The 17,238-nt window shown below is 37.5% G+C and overlaps 1 protein-coding gene across 4 annotated transcripts in view; it reads right to left on the bottom strand.

Annotated features, from left to right (window-relative positions):
• PHF3 (PHD finger protein 3) overlaps positions 1 to 15,291 on the bottom strand; it is a 100,091-nt gene extending 84,800 nt beyond the window's left edge. The window contains exon 1 of one of the 4 annotated variants that reach the window (XM_027852882.1): positions 15,210 to 15,291. The gene's annotated coding sequence lies outside the window, so the exon portion shown is untranslated. Of the gene's footprint in view, positions 1 to 14,531; positions 14,547 to 15,209 lie in introns of those variants that run through there. The other 3 variants (XM_027852879.1, XM_027852881.1, XM_027852880.1) reach the window with 3 other exon arrangements.
• Positions 15,292 to 17,238: the final 1,947 nt, after the last annotated feature.

Below are 17,238 nucleotides of genomic sequence, written 5' to 3'. Positions count from 1 at the left end.
CACACACACACACACACACACACACACACACACACACACACACACACGATCTGTATTCAGAAGACCTGCAATCAAACCATTCAACTTCTCTGAGGACGAAACCAGTTATCAATGACCATGTGAAAAAATGCTCTAAATCACTAATAATTACAGAAATACATACTACAGCAACTCTGAGCTACCATCTCACACTGTCAGGTTGGCTAAGATGACAAAAAAGGAAATGACAAATGCTGGAAATGTGAGAAAATAGGTACACTAATGCACTGCAGGTGAAGTTGTGAACTAGTCAACCCATTGTGGAAAACAATCCAGAACTATGCCCAAAAGACTCTGCATATACACTATGACCCAGTGATAGCAATGCTAGGTACACCAGGTATATCATTCCTATGCTACAAAGAAATTAAATAGGAAAGGATTCAAATCTACAAAAACATTTATAACAACTCTTTTTATAAGGCAAAGAATTGGAACCTGAGGGATATACCTATCAATTAGAGAATGGATGCACAAGTTGAGGATGTATGCATACAAGGTAATACTATTTTGCTGTAATAGTATTGTTCTGGGAATATTTGTAGAAACTGATGTAAAGTGAAGTAAGCAGAACCAAGAGAACATTTTATACAGTAACAGCAATATTTGTAAAGCTAATCAAATCTGAAAGACTTGATAACTGATCAACACAATGACCAACCAACAATTCCAAAGGACTCATGGTGAAACATGCTATTTACCTCCAGATTGAGAATGGATGGACTAAAAGCATAGGCTGAAGCATATTTTCTTCTATTTCTTTTTCTTGCCCTTTTTTAAAAATTTGGTTGATGTGGAAATTTATTTTGAATAATTATACATATTTGTAATGAGTTTTTTCTTGCCTTCTCAAGAAACAGAGGAGGGGCAGAGAAAGGGGGAGAATTTGGAACTAAAGATAAAATTGAATTTTTAAAAATTTAACCCTTTTGAGCTGTTTCTTCGCCTGCAAAATGAGGAAGATTTAGAAAGATGATATCCAACTATAAAAACCCATTCAAGGGGTACAATCTGTACCAGTAAAAAGGAGCATCCATGTCTCCCAACTAACCATTGAAGACAATGAAATACTTTTGAAAAGTCCATTCAACTACAACACATTCTAAAATATGTTTGTAAATACTGGATAATTATGACCAGACTTAAGTCAACAGAAAAATACAATGCTGATTTCAACTATCTCAAACTATTACCAAGTTTTTTGTTTTGTTTTGGTTTTTTTGTTTGTTTGTTTTGGGGTTTTTTTTTGAGAGGGGAGGGGGAAGGAGGGAATGGAGAGACAAATACTGTACAAGTTTCATTTAGGTATTCCTTAAGACTTGACCCAAAGGCAGTCAGATAGAACAGTAGAGTGCAGGGCCTGGAATCAGGAAGACTAAGCTGTGTGACCCTGGAGGCAAGTCACTTAACCCTGTTTGTCTCAGTTTCATCATCTATAAAATGAGCTAGAGAAGGATATGGCAAACCACTCCAGCATCTCTGCCAAGAAATGGGGTCATTAAGAGTCAGACATGATTGAAAACAACCAAACAACAAAAGACTTTACCTTTAATTACACTTTAAGCAGAGAATCAAATCTTATTTCTTGTATTCTCATTCCACCCTGAACAAGTGCCTATCTAGTAGGTGCTTAACAAATGTTTATTAAATTTGAAAATGAGAACAATTTAAATGAATGACTGTACAAAGAAAAGAGAACTGACTCAAGTCAACCTGCGTTCAAATTTTGCCTCTCTGATACTTCCTACCTGTGTGACTGACCTGTCACAGCCTCCCTGGACCTCAATTTCCTTAACTGTAAAATGAGGGAGTTGAACTAAGTGGACATCAAGAGCTCCCTTCCAGCTCCAAATCTATGTCTACTTTTTTTTTTTTTTAACAATGTTTTACTTTGTACATTTAAAATGGCTTCAGTACTAGGTTTATTTCACTAAAATTCTACTCCAATGCCTCACTCTTGTACAGACATGACCCTGGGTTCTTAAAGGCTTCATCAACAAGGCACAACTTTAGCAGGTTTACACGTGGGTCCAATGACTATGCATGTCATTCAATAATCAGTCTAGGTAAGTTAGGTTTATCACCAGAAGATTAGTCAACAAGTGACATTTGGGGGAGGAAGAGGGGCACACTAGAGGAACTCATGAAGACCTGAGAAGGATGACAGAATACTAATATTAATGACATGTTGGATATTGAAACATTGAAGGTGCTAATCTACTGAAGCTTAATCACACGCACAAATTCAATTAAGTGAACACCAGGGATATACAAATATCCATAATCTTAAAATTGGTTTTCAACTTTAGGTGTGAAAGATCTTTTATATCCAAATATATAGTCTTCACTCAGTTTTCCAGCATGGTCCACTAATTCAATTTAACTAATTCAACAAACACTTATTAACCATCTATTAAATTTTAACTGCTTGGTTAGAAGAAACAAAGACAAATCTACAGAGTTCTTGCTCTCAAGCTGCCTACAATCTGATTACCATTGTGGCACTAGCTGCTACTTTTCCAATATTCCACACTGCTCTCTCAAAATCACTTCTAATACTATTTATTCAAATTCAGATACTAGATGATCTTCATGAAGGCACTCTCTTCATACCCAGAAAAACAAATAAATAAACCAAGATCTGTAGCAATGAAGTAGCAGCAAATAAGGGTATTTAATGATGCACATAAATAACTATAACACAAAGGAGAAGGAACTAAGTGCATGGAATTGGAGTATTTGGGTTAACACAACTTTCTCAGAATCATGATTCATCAACTTTTAAAAAATCACAATAAAAAGCAGTTATTATATTAAAAACTATGCTGAGCACAAGACATTTTTTCAGAAAGAACTTCTAAGTTATTCAGTTAGAAGACAAGAAGGAGCCTTAGGGATCATCTAGACCAAACAACTTACTTTATAGATGAAGACATTGATGTCTAGAGAGGTTAAGTGACTCTCCCAAGGACACACAGCTAGTGAGTGAAAGGGCTCAAACCTAGAACAAAAGTCTCCTGATTTCCATACCAGTGTTCTTTCTATTCCTAAACTTGAAATGTTTTAAATTAATCAGCTCCCACTAAACAGAAATGCTAGTTAATAGAGGGTTCACAGTAACAGAACTAATAGATGTTGGTATATATGACAACTAAGTGTGTCTTGTATGAACATACAAAGAGGCAAATTTTTTAAGTTTAACAACCAATTTCCATCAAACATCATTTTAACTAAAGCTAAAGCTTCCTTCCCTATATTGATCTGCTGAAACATTTCAAAAGTAAAACCATTCTGCATTTTCTTTTATACCTTAAATTTAAACTGATTTTAAGAATTAGTACAGTCCATAATGAATTGAAAAATACTAAAAGAAAAACTCAAATTCCCATTTTTCTAAGTTAGTACATTTAAAATATGTCCAATATTCATAGAAATTATCTTCACTATATTTTCTTAAAACCTCAAAAACGGTTGACTTTTACTAGTTTTTAAAATGCCATTTTCTGTCATTAAGATTTATATCCTTAGTCATACCACAAGCAGATTCTACTTCTGAATTGTACTGGATAAAAACCAAATTTAAAATCAGAACTGTTCTTTTCTTCTCTAAAAACTAAAAAAACTCAGTTCATCATCAAAGTGAAATAATACAGTTAAGAGTGTACACTGAATCTTTTTTGCAACCTTATCACACTCCATTTATTCTGACATTAGACAATTAAAAAGAATATATTGTGACAAAAAGTCATGAGACTGGTTTGTGTAAGATGCAGAAGAAACCAGGCCCAATAACACAACAATACTCTATGATGTCAAGATATTAATAGACACCCCGTTTTCCAGAGCTAAGGCCCAGTAAGCAAGTGTGCCCTGAGCGTGGCATAACAACAATCCTTTGCGCCCACCTTCTAGAACTGAAGGTCCCTGAGCTCAGGCAAGTACCAACAGGCCCAGACATGAAGCTCTGCTATGAATGGACTCTTTGTCTTGCCTCACTGTTGCTTTTGTGCCTCACTACTATTACTATACTACACTGTTTGACTCTTTGTCTAGACACAAGCATATAAATCAAGGTTTAGTCACACTAAAATGGGTTCCCCCCCTCTATGGGCAGGACCCCAGCACATGTGTCTAATTTGCCACCTTGCTTACATGCCATTTCCCTCACTTTGAAATTAAACTTGTTTGATTCCTGACTCTCCTGTTTCTAGCCTACCAGACTTGGCTCTGGCCATCCACAGGTTAGACGCCCAGTTGACAATGTATTCAGTTCTCAATTCCTTTTCAGCGTTCTTTAAACTAATTTCTCCATAGATGGATCTGCCTATAAATTCCAGAACATCTATTTAAAAATCTGCAATTCAAATGACAAAAGCATACTTCATAAAAATCTCTTAGAAGCCCAAATACCACACAAAAACTCAGATCTAAGAAGATGGCTGCACATCTGCAGAGAATGTATTTAAAATATAACTATTACTGCTGATTTATATTGACTATACGAAGTCTGTCTTTGGAGACTCAGTCAATTGCCAAATCAATAATAATAGAATCAGACAGATAAACTGTAAGGCAAGGAAGAAGCTTCTCCATATCTGAAGTATTTCTTAAAATACTTTTGAAAATGTTAGCTTAAAAAAATAACTGCCAGGTTGCAGCTAATATATCTAAATGGTAAAAATAGTTTCTTTGAACAATTATCAACTACACATACCTAAGAATCAATCAAGAATGGTTTTATGTCATGCTCTAATACATGTGAAGATTTGTACACCATGGAGAAGCACAATAGAATTGAAAGGGGGGGGGGAAAGACTATTAAGGAAAGACTATTTAATCAATGGTACCTAGTCTTTAGTGAGGCAAATCTTTGATATCAGACAATGGAAGTTATTTTTTAAGTTTAGATAAAAAAAGAAATTTAACACAATTACTTACAAACTGATGATAGGGTTAATCAAGAAAATTTTCTCTCATCCACTCTTTTTTGCAAAAGCAAAAGAGAACTGAGAAACATCCAACTATACTACAACTATTTTACAAAGTTATGCTTCAAAACAAGACTGAAAACCCAATGTTCGGACAAATCTTGTGGTTAACTTCCTTCAACATGTTTCTATTAAAGACTCTGAAACAGTTATGCTAGAAGAAATATAAATCTTGGAACATATTTCAATCCAGGCTGCATCCCAGAGATATTTTGTTTTTAAACAACTTTTAAATACAACAAAATTTTTAATAGGCATAGAGACCTGAAATCTGAATCCTATTACTTCTGGCAGTTATGTAATCAAAGCAGCCGCAAATTTAATATGTTAAGTCTTTTAGCAGATTAACATTTAAGGAATGATATTAAGACTGCAGTCTACATCACGTGTTCCGCCTAATCAGTGAAAACTAAAGGACCTGTTATACAGATCAATTTTATATTCCTATTTGTTCTTTAAAAGAGCACCTTCATGTTACAATGAGACTCAAAAGTGGTGCTCAACAAAGCATCCAGTCCATCAGAGAGAGAGAAATGATCATTTTGTAGTAAGATAAATATCCATGGCAAGCACCAGTTAGTTATCATTAGTTACCCCACACTATATTACACTGGAAAGAACAATGGATTGAAGTCAGGAAGAATCCTGTTCAAATCCAAACATGGATACTTACTATGTGACCCTGGGCAAGTCACTTAGACCTCTGAGTCTCAGTTTTCTAACCTGTAAAATGGAAGTAATAATAGCACCTATCTTCAGGGATGTTGTAAGGAACAAATGAGATAATGAATATAAAGCTTACCAAATGATATAAAAATGTGGAAAATTATTCAAATAATGAGTCCTGACTAGGTGATCTCTAACATGTTCTATTCTTCAAAGTTTGTCAATTTTTAAAACTGGAAAAGCCTCTAGAAATATTCTAGTTTAATCTTCACATTTTGCAGATAGGGAAAATGAAGCCAAGAGATTAAGTGACTTGACTAATGTAACACAGTAAGAGGCATGGCTGGAGCCTAGAACATAGGTCTTCTCTCAATAAAAAGTTCTTTCTACAATGTCATTAGCTTCCCTCTGAATCAAAATAAAATAAGCAGGAACCAAAAAGACAGCAGTGAAGTTAAAGCAACAGTGCTGGAAAATAACAGTAGCAGATGGAGGACACAAGTTAAAAACTGGAAGAAAGTAGTGACCAAGAAGTTTAACAATCATATTGTTCTGTCAATAAGGAATACCAAAGCTATATGTAAACCTTAGGAGCAATGGAAACTTTTGGTTTGTTTTACAGATACATAACCACCAATTTTTTAATACATAAGATAATGTTTACTCTTCCAAAGCCCTTCCAAAAAAAGTACATATTTTAACCTAATGAGTTATATGCAAAAAAAAAAATAACTTCCTCCAAAGATGAAATAAGCACACAAAATACAACTACAAATTACCAAGTACAAAATTTGCCATTGCTGCTTTTACTTTTCACAGGATGCTCACACAAATTATGAATGAATGAAACTATTAATACTATATCAGCCCAACATCTTATAACATAAAAAAAATGTGTCAAAGGATAAGTGACCTACATAGATATAGTCACTTTAAAAAAAAAATCAAAGAAAAGGAGGTAGCTGGAACAGCTATGACTTAGTGGTGGAGAAGTCTTAACAAAGACATAAAGATGATCACGAAATATAAAACAGACAATTTTTATTACATAAGTTTAAAGCTTTTGCATTAACAAAATCAGTGCAGCCAGAAGAGAAGCTGTTGATTGGAGGGGAAAAGCTTCATAAAAATCTCTGATAAAGTTCTTATATAAATATATAAAAATCCATTCCCCAATAGAAAAGTGGTCAAAAAATATGAACAAGCAATTTTCGAAAAATATACAAATTAACAACCACTATATTAAAGAACGCTCCAAATTGCTAATTAAAAATGTTGATTAAATTTAAGGTTTTTCTTACATGCAAAGAGAAAAAAGGAGGCAGGAACAAAAGCACGAGTGCATAACTAGTGGGCTATGAACTGGTCCAATGGTTCTGAAAAACAATTTGGAATCACATAAGATAGATAAATCACTAAAGATATAAAAGTCACTAAAACGCTGAAAAAAATGAACCAGTTACAAGGTATATATCTCAAGAAGATCAAAGACTGAAAGGTCCCCTACACAAAAATGACAGAGCTCCACTTTTTTGTGGAAGCAAAAAACTGGAAGTGGATACCCATGGATTCAGCAATAACTTAAATTATGGAAATGGCTGCAATGCAATTATTATATAATCCAAACTGATGAGTATGAGGAAACAAAAGTTTTAAAAAGTCATGCAAAGCTAAGTAGGCAGAACTAAGAAAACAATTTACACCATAATCAATGCAGTGATATATCGTGACTTCAGGGATTGATATTAAAGCATGCCTCTCTACTCTTGGCAGAGATGTGATAGATCACTGATATAGAATAAGGCCTATAGTATCAGATATAGGTAATGTGTTGAATTCTTCTACTAAACTTAAGTTTTTTGTTAAACAAGACAGGGTTCTCTTGGTGGAGGTGGGAGTCACTGAGAAGTTATGGTAATACAAAAAACATCAATGAAGTCAATAAAGTGTAATCTTTATAGCTATACCATGTATGTAAATATACATATATATGTGTATGTACAGACATACACACCTATATTTTTTGGAGTTTCTGACCTTCAGAATTGAGACAGACAACTCCTATGTAGTGTTTTTGTCTATATACTAGTGTGGGTCTCCAAGACCCTTTTTCAGGGGGTCCTCAAACTCAAACTTATTTTCATAATAGTCTTAAGACATTTTAAATTCTGATATGGTAAATATCGACAGATATAACTCAAATAAACAAAAGCTATTTCGGAGCTCTGAATTTTTAAAAATGTAAAGGTGTCAGTCCTAAGACCAAAAAGTTTATGAACCTCTGGCTTATAACATTCATTTGGCATTTCTGGTCTTGAATTTTTAATTCTTCTACAGTTATTTAAACTTTCAAATATTCAAATACAAAACAATTTGTAGAAGCCTACACCAAGAAAGACTTTCTTACTTCTTTGCATTCCAAAATATGTAGCAGCTCTTAATTTGATTTGCTCTGGATTCCCTTCTACAAAAATACAAATAAGTCAATGATAAAAAGAAAAGCCCCATACACACCAAAATATTTTTAGCAGAATTTTTTGTGTGGTACCAAAGAATTTAAAATAAAGTGGATGACCACTGATTGGGGAATAGCTAAATAAATTCTTGCACATTAATTTAATAAAATGTTATTATGCTGTAAGAAATGATAGAGATGTAAAGACTTATATAAACTGATGAAGAATGAATATAGATGAGGAAGCATGCTACCTACCTCTTGATTGAAAAGTAACAAACTCAGGGTACAGAATAGACACCTATTTTTGGACATAATCAATGTGAGAATTTGTATTGCTTTATTATGGATATTTGTTACTAGTTTTTTTACTTCCCCTCTCCATGTGAGGGGGAGGGGGGAAGGAGATATGGAAAAAAATAATGTTGTTAATTTAAAAAATTATTAATTTTTAAAAGTAAAACTGAAAAAGAGAACTAGGAAAATACATTCATATGTAATATGCGACAATGTAAACAAAAACAATGAAACAATTAAAACTGTGAAATTATAATTACCTAGCTGTGTTCCAAAGTAGAGATGAGAAGAGACACACCCACCTTATTTGCAGGTGGAAGACCACAGGTATAGAATATTATATAACATTAGATTTTTTTTTTCTAATATGTTGGTTAATTTTGCTGCTTTTTTCCTTTTTTTTCTTTTTTACTTTTAGGAATAGCTCTCTGGGAGGGGAGGTTGAGAGGAGGAATACAATAAGAAATATAGATGATGTAAAAAAATTGCAATGAAAAATCTTTAAATGAAAGCATATATATGTTTATTTTTTACCCTCAAAAAGCAAATAACTTTACAATTCAATTACACATTTCCCAAACATATTCTTCATAATTTTCTGAAAGGGAAACGCAAATACCTCTCAAAGCCTACCTCAAGAATTGCAAGTGTTCTATGGCTGATTAATTCTTGCAATCAGAGAGGAAAAAAAAAAGAAATGATTCAGGGCTCTGGCTGTCCAGTCAGTTATTTAAACTTAGGTGTTACCTTAAGCTTCTTCCTCTCCCTCACTACTCATATCCAGTTGCCAAGTAACCAATTCTACTTCCATACCCTCCTTCCCATCAGATTCCCTTATGTCATCACTGCTACCACCTTAGTATAAACTGTTATTACCATGCATATTACTTCAATAGCCTAATTGGCCTCTCACCTTGTGGTTTTTCTCTTCTTCACAGTTCCCCAAATAAGGTCCAAACCCCTCAAGAATATGGGCCACTATACTTTGTTACACTACCCTCCCCAAACTAGAACACAGAATAGGTAAAATAGACCTACTTGCTAAAGCCTTCATTCTTTCTAATTTTCATGCCTTTACTCATTCTTTCCAAAGCTTTCACTGCCCTTCCCCTTGTCCCTTTATTTCCATTGTTGAAACACTATCCATCTTTTAGACTGCCCAAATGACACTTGCCCCATGAAGTGTTACCAATTACTACCCTCAGTCAGAAATTATTTTTCCCACTCTATCTTGCATATTTTATTTACTTATAGAAAGGAGTATCTTTTCTAAGTTTTAGTGATGACCTGTGTATTGGGTTGAAAAATTCTGAGTTAAGGTTACAGAAACAAGTTCTTTTCACCTGATTCATAATTCCTTGCTTGTATTTTGGTGTGGTTATAAGTCTCCCATGTCATCAGAGGCTTCCTGACTTGCTCAGAATAAACCTGGGATTAAAAGATGAACCAATAAACAGTATAGAAAGACCATGCAGGCAAAATCATACTTAAGTTTGCCCAGATGAGAAGATGACAGTAATTCTTGGGGATCCAGGGAGAGAGAAGGCAGCCTGGACAAGAAGCAATAAGGATTTACCAGAATTTGTTAAAAAAAAAAAAAAAAAATTCTTGTTAAAAAACAAAAACCCTTAGAAAATGTAACTTGAGGCATTGGGTATGTTGAGAAGGAAAAGAGAGAGGTGACTGTAAAAGGAACTGACAGTAAAAAGTACCCAGAGGCAGTGGCAGTAGGAGACAAATAGACAATTAGGGCCTCAGATGTTACAGGTGGTGAAACTCAAGGAGTCAAATTGGTTCAAGGTCAAGGAAGGTCCACGCCTCTACTAAACAATCAGACAAGTTTTGTCAAAAAACAAGGACTCTTTCCCAAATCCAAAAGTAGAAACTGGTACTCAAATGTAGATGTATAAACTGGTTCTCAGTTAACTGTAGATAAGGACTAATACTCTTAACAGCTGGCATGTATTAATCTTTTATTTTGTGTTTTATACTATAGTTATGTGTCTAATGTGCACATTAGACACGTATTCTCAGTTACCTCTGAGGAAAAAGAACTTGTGCAGCCTTGTAACAAGAATAAGAAACAAAAGGGATGAGGACTGGATTATTTCTACTGTCCTTTTCCAGATCTGAAAGATCCTAAGAGCCACCCCACTAGCATGTTGGGTAGAACCACCACCTGGCAGCTTACTTATCAAAAGATATAAACCAAAAAAAAAAAAAGATGGGGTGCAATCTGCACAGGTAGTGAGTATGACTGATTTCATATGACTGAGATTACATCTTAGCTATATCCTATAAATTCTAATAGCACTCTTTTCCCCTCCCCAAAGCACACCTCTTTGTAGATTCAATCTGTTGCCAAGGCCTGTAGTTGATCTTGTAACATCTCTCATAGCCCCTTTCTCTCCTCTGACACTGCCATTTACCCTGGTGTAGGACCCCATCACCTCCCATCTGGCCCTTGCAATAGCCTGTTGATCAGTCTACCTGCCATGAGTTTCTCCCCACTACAGTCGATCTTCCACTCAGCTGTCAAAGTGATCTTCCTAAAGAGTTAGGTCTGACCAGGTCATCTCTTTACTCAACAAACTCCAGTTGCTCCCTATCACCTCTATGATTAAATATGAAATCTTCCATTTGACATTCAAAGTTCTCCATATCCTCCCCCCACCAAAAAAAATCTTTCTTCTTACACCTTACACTAGCCATATTTTCTTTGATCTAGTTACATGGGCCCCCTTGTAGTTTCTTGAACAAGACATTCCATCTTGGTTCTGGGAATTTCAGTGGCCATTCTCCACACAAAGAATTCTCTCCCTCATCTCCATTTCTGGCTTCCTTCAAGTCTTACACAAAATCCCACCTTTTCCAAGAAGCTCTTATTTCTAGTGCATTCCTGCTGTTGATAATTTCCTATTTATCCTACAGTTGTTCGTACCTATTTGTTTGCATGTTGTCTCCCCTGTTGGACTGTGAGGTCCTTGAAAATAGGGACTTCTAGTACCTTTCTTTGTATCCCCAAGGTTTAGGCTTAGCACAATGCCTGGCACACAGTAAACAGGTGCTTAATAAGCATTTATCAACCAATTTTGTTCAATTAAATGAACTTTCTATGAAATCTGGGTGTGTGGAAAACTTTGGTAATCAATGGTGAAAACATACAACTAGCTGGAAGTGAGGGGTCACTTATAAGCAGAGGGAATAAAATATTAGTTTTCCATTAGCATCAACCTCCTTATTTGTAAAAATGGCTAAAAGTCTATAGCTTTTTTTAAGTCTGTGGAGGGGAAAAAAAAACAAATTCATGCCACACATCTCTAAATATCTCTATCTTTAGATTAAAATAACATGTAAACACAAAGTAATGTCACCTATGAGAGGAATATATCCTATTACTATGTCAAAATGGATAACCTGATCCGTTTTAGTACATTAGAAAATTCTAATTTATTCATAATTTAGACTTACTACTTCCTGGTATGTTCTGAATATCTCCCTGTAACTGTTTAAAATCTGAGATTAAGACTATCTGTATTTTCCCAAATTTTCTCCAATATTTAATCCCCTACAGTAACACAAAAGATGCTTGCTAATGTTCCATTTACTCACTCATGTTCCATTTATTATTAACAAGATGTTCCAGAAGCTAAAAAATTATCAACCTTTGCTAGAAAAACTAATTGAGCTGATTCCACTGTTTTCTAGTTTCTGTGTACAATTCTAGGTCCTATTATTGAGAATACACTGCCCCACCAACTGAATGCACTTTGTTTCTCATACACGATTTCTTTTCAGGTTTTGAACCCGGCATATTTATATTTCATAAACATTTTTCTTTTAAACTGCCAAATTCATATACTTGGTATTTTATAACCAAAAAGCCTCTTTCAATAAGTTTCTTTTCGGCAGAACCTCGTCAATCAATTTGACTTTGTATATCACCTTAAGGTTGGAAAGTTCTTTCCTTAGAACAAGCCTTAAGATTGATCATGCAACCATTATTACCTCCATTCTACAGATGAAGAAACAAACTAGGAGGGTAAGTGGCTTATCCTTGGTCACTGAGCTAGTAAGAAGTATCTGAGATTGGATTCAAACTCTTAAGTATTTTTTAGAAATAAATGATGAGCAATACTACAGTGTTCAGGTGGAAAAGTTGTCGGAGGTTTATCCTAATAATCTGGAAAGTATTACTAATCAGTTTCCAAATTGCAAGGCTGTGGTAAAGTGCCATGCCAATGACAATAAGGAATCAGTAAGGTTCAGAGTCTAAAGCAGCCTATAGATTAGTACAGAAAGTTTGCTAATGAAGTCTCCCCTGGGTGTAGAAGTGTTAAAATAAGTAACAATGTATGTAATTCTAGAGGAAGTTTGGCATAGTGGATAGAGGGCAGGTTTCAATGTCAGTCAAGAAGACCTGGGTTCAAGTGCTGTCTAAGACTGTGACCCTCAGCAGGTTATTTCACATCATGGTGCCCTGCGCAATTCTCCATGGTTGTAAATTGCTAAACAACTGCCAAAAATCATTAGGGTTTCCTCAAAAGACATCTCTTCAGCAATGAAATACAATTCTCAACCAGAAAAAATCCTAGTGCCATAAATACTATAAAACTACAAAGCAGATAGTATATACTGAAAAACTTAACTCAGTGCAGTCTTTATCTCTATCAGTATTCCACTGTTTAGACCACAAGCAAGTCACAATTTGTTAGCCTATACAGATGTTTCCTCATCTGTAAAAGATGCATATTTAAGAAACTGCTTTTAAAAAGCACCTAGGGCAAATCTTCATGAATGAAAATGCAACTCTATAATTTTGCAAGTTCCAGGTTTCAAAGTTAGTTTCAATTCTAATGGCTGTTGGCTGTTAAGTAATTAATTCTGGTAGGGATGATTCAGAATAAAAACTCACTTATAAAAAGTGTAATTTAGTAAGTAGCAAGATATTCTGTCCTATGGTAGAGGAAAGGAGAGAAAATGTGGTTAAGAGATTAAGTAGCAAAATCAGAATAGGAAAGGAATATTGCTAAAATAAAACCTGGGAAGGAGAGGTGACCTATAATAGAAGGAAAAAAATCCAAGAGAGAAAAGACAGTTATTACAACAGTTTCAAAACTAGAATAGACGATGGAGGTCTTCTCAACCTCCTTCTTTTACAGATGTCAAGGGACTTGCTTCAAAGTCAAGTAAGTGAGAAAACCAATATTCCAACCCAGGTTGTCCCTCTTCAACTCTTAACAGTACTTTTTCCACTGCACCACAGTGCCTCACACAAGAGAGCAAAAATCGAAGTAAATGTAATTATTGATAACCAATGTGAGGATGAAAAATCGCAGTTTTTATGGTAGTTTTTGTGTACCAGAAAAGCAACGTGAACTCCAAGATAAGTGTTCAACTTTTCCAGTTCTTGATTTGTATCCTTTCCACTACCACTCCAGGGATCCTAAACCTCACTGGCAATGTCAGATGTCACTTATGAATCAAAATGAGACAACAGATGTAAAACGCTCTGCAAACCTTAAAGTACTATATAAATGCTACTTTTAAAATGTGGTGAATCAAGCAATGAAGAATAGCATCATTTTTTCACACCTTTGAATAATTCTTCTTATATCAGATTGAAAAATGAGATAGGTGCTAACTTATCTTCAGCACCTAACCCCGGAAGAGGGTAGACTATGTTTTACTAAATAAAACACAAACTGAAGAGAAAACGTACTGCAGTGATGTATTTTACTGTTATGTCCTCATAAACTAAAATTGTTTATTTAATTCATACATGAGAGATCATACAAATTTTAACCAAGGCAAATGCAATCTTTTCCCTCCATGTTAAATAATATATAAACAGTTCTGTTAAAATTATAGTTGATATGCAATTAATGCTAATTACAATATTTTGCAAAAAAAAGGAAGTAATCATAGTCCCACTTTTGAGGGTAACCTACCTAAAAATACTGATAAAGTTACTAGTTCCTTTGGAGCAATACATAATTTTAAAATTTAATAGAAACATTTTGTCCCCCCGGTCCCCTCCCTCTAAGGTCAGAGGATCAGTTACTTAGCACTATTAAAACACCCACCACGAGCGGCTCGTTAAATTGCATGGTGTCTCAACAGACACGATGCGTGGGCTTTCCGCCTCGGCTGGAGCCGACGGCAAGGCCAGCATTAGGCACACACACGCACACGCGAGGTGGCACCGGGGATGAAGCTCGGCTAGCTCCTCCGGCCGCAGGCGCGCCAGGACGCGGCCGTGTAGGCCGACGCCGATCCCCCGCGCCCGGCCGCTCCCTCGCCCTCTCCACGGGGTCCGAGCCAGGCCACGCTTAGGCCCGGGCTGTCCCTATCGGCCCGGCTGCCGGGGGCGGGGGGGGGGGAAACCCCCGCCAGCCTGCCTTCCCTGGGGGCCCCACGCACATAAGAGGCCCGCGGGCTGAGAAAGAAGTCAGGGCTCGACGCGCCTCCAGAGAAGGAAAGGGAAGGGGGCAGCAGAGAGTGGGGGCTCCCGAGGGGCCGAGGCCGGGCCCCCCCCAGCCCGCCGCCTTACAAACGGTCTCGCTGGGCCCGAGCGGGAGGACGTTGCGCAGAAGGCCGGGGAGGCGCTGTCTCCACCGCTAGGGGAGACCGGAGCGTCCGCCGCTCCCACTGCCCCGGGTACGGGGCTGGGGAGGCAGGAGCTGGAGGAGGTGTGTTTGGGAGAGGGGTGGGGGAGGGGACGGGAGCCTGTCTCCCAGGACGCGGCCGCGGCCGCAACTCACCCAGCTCCGCCCGACGAGCGCTACCACTGGCAGCAGGAGGAAGATGGTGGACGCCGCCGCCGCCGCCGCCGCGGAGGAGGGGGGAATGGTGGGTGCCGCCGCGAGGGGGTATGCGCAGGACGTCGTCGTCGCTGCGGCCGCAGCCGCTGCCTCCTATCCTTCAAGAGCTCGGCCGCCAATGCGGCTGCTACCACCACCGCCGCGGTCTTGGTCGTCCTCGCCCTCGTCCTCCTAGTCGTCGTCGTCTTCGTGTCCGTCCGCCAGCCCGGGGCCCAGGGGTCGCTCGCCTCGTGCTGTCTCCGCAGCTACGCGAGACCCCGCAGCCATCTGCGTGAAGCGGCGCGAGGGCAGGGAGCAAGGCCGCCTCACGTGACCCCACTGTTTACCGTTCCGTGGGCAAGCGGCCTGGGCGGCTGCGCCTGCGCGCTAAGGAGACGCCAACACCAACACCAATATCACCACCCCCACCTTAATTTTTTTTTCCAGCTTCGGGTTCCTTCTAGGCGATTCCCCTGCCTCCTCCTCCGTCCTTTTCCCTTTCCAAAATGGCTACCTCTCCTGGACCTCTTCCCCTCCTTCCCCCAGCAGAGACAATTTAATGAAAAAATTAACTCGGCTATTATAACTATTTAATACGTTAGTATTTAACACTTTAACTCAGCTACTACAACAAGTATTTAACACTTTGGAACAACAACAATAATAATAATAATAATAATTGCAACTAGCATTTATATAAGATTTTAAGGTATGTCTTTTACAAACATTATTTCATTTTATCTTCCCAACCAGCCCAACAAGGTAGGTGCTATCAATGTTCCCATTTTACAAATAAGGAAACTGAGGATGAGAAAAATTAAGTGACTTACCCAGGAACACACAGCGAATGTCTGAGGCAGAATTTTAACTCAGCACTTCCTGATTCCAAGTCCAGCAGTATATCTATTCACTGCCACCTAGTTGCTAGATCTGGCCTAGACCTAGCCCCAGCGAAAATCCCCAAGCAAAAGTTTGCTCAAAAGTATCGAATAAATAGGTCATTCGCTTCGTGATCTATTATTAGGGCCCATAAAAGTTGTAGGATCACCGGCCTCAGACAGGCAATACTTACTAGCTGTGTGACTCTGGGCAAGTCACTTAACCCCAATTGCCTCACTCAAAAAATAAAAAAAGTTGTAGGATCATAGATTTAGTACTGGAGAGTCATCTAGTCCAAAACCATCCTTTTTTACATGTGGTAACAGAAACCGGAGATGAAAAATAAGGGGCAAAACCAGGAGTTGAACGTAGGTTTTTAAGAGGTCGGATCCCCTACCATTTCCACTGACCTTACCCCTAAAAGTATCTCCCCAGCTAGTTTGTTTAAAGGAAAAAAAAAAAAGTCCTAATAATGTAGCAATAATATCTAATGGAAATAACCCCAGATTTGGAGATAGACGACCTGCGTTAGAATGCAGCCTCCACTGTCTACTACTTGTGCAACCTTGCACAAGTAATTTACCCTCTCTGAGTTTCAGGGGATGTCATCAGTAAAATAAGGAAGTTGAACCCCAATGAACCGTAAAGTTCATTTCCAGCTCTAATTCTATGGTCGTGATTCTTATCATTCCTGAAGCTGTCTTCACCCTATTTTTACAAACTTGGTTGTGGTAAGATTATCGGAAGGGTGTGGAATAACAAAATCCAGCCACTTTAAATCACCTTGAGGCTGTGCTTCCACAAAACTTAACTCAGAGACCCCTTCCCACCAGTTTATGAGGATAAAAATGAGATAAAATTAGTAAAGCACTTTGCAAATCTCAAAGTGTTTTATAAATGCAAACTTATTAGTCATTTTTGTCTTTGTATTCCCTATCACCTAGCACAGCCTTGTACTTAGAGGCTTAACAAATGCTTGTTGAGTTGAATTGATTAAGATAGCTGTGATCAGGCTGCCTACACATCCCGAAGAAATGGGAAATTAAATAGAAACAAAAACAAAAACAAAAAACTTCCTAGGGAAAATGAAATGGATAGATAAGAGTTTGTC

The sequence above is a fragment of the Vombatus ursinus genome, unplaced genomic scaffold (genome assembly GCF_900497805.2).
Source record: "Vombatus ursinus unplaced genomic scaffold, bare-nosed wombat genome assembly UNPS02009835.1, whole genome shotgun sequence".
NCBI classification, from domain to species: domain Eukaryota; kingdom Metazoa; phylum Chordata; class Mammalia; order Diprotodontia; family Vombatidae; genus Vombatus; species Vombatus ursinus.
The sequence above is the reverse complement of the archived record's forward strand: the minus strand, read 5'-3'. Positions and strand labels throughout refer to the sequence as shown.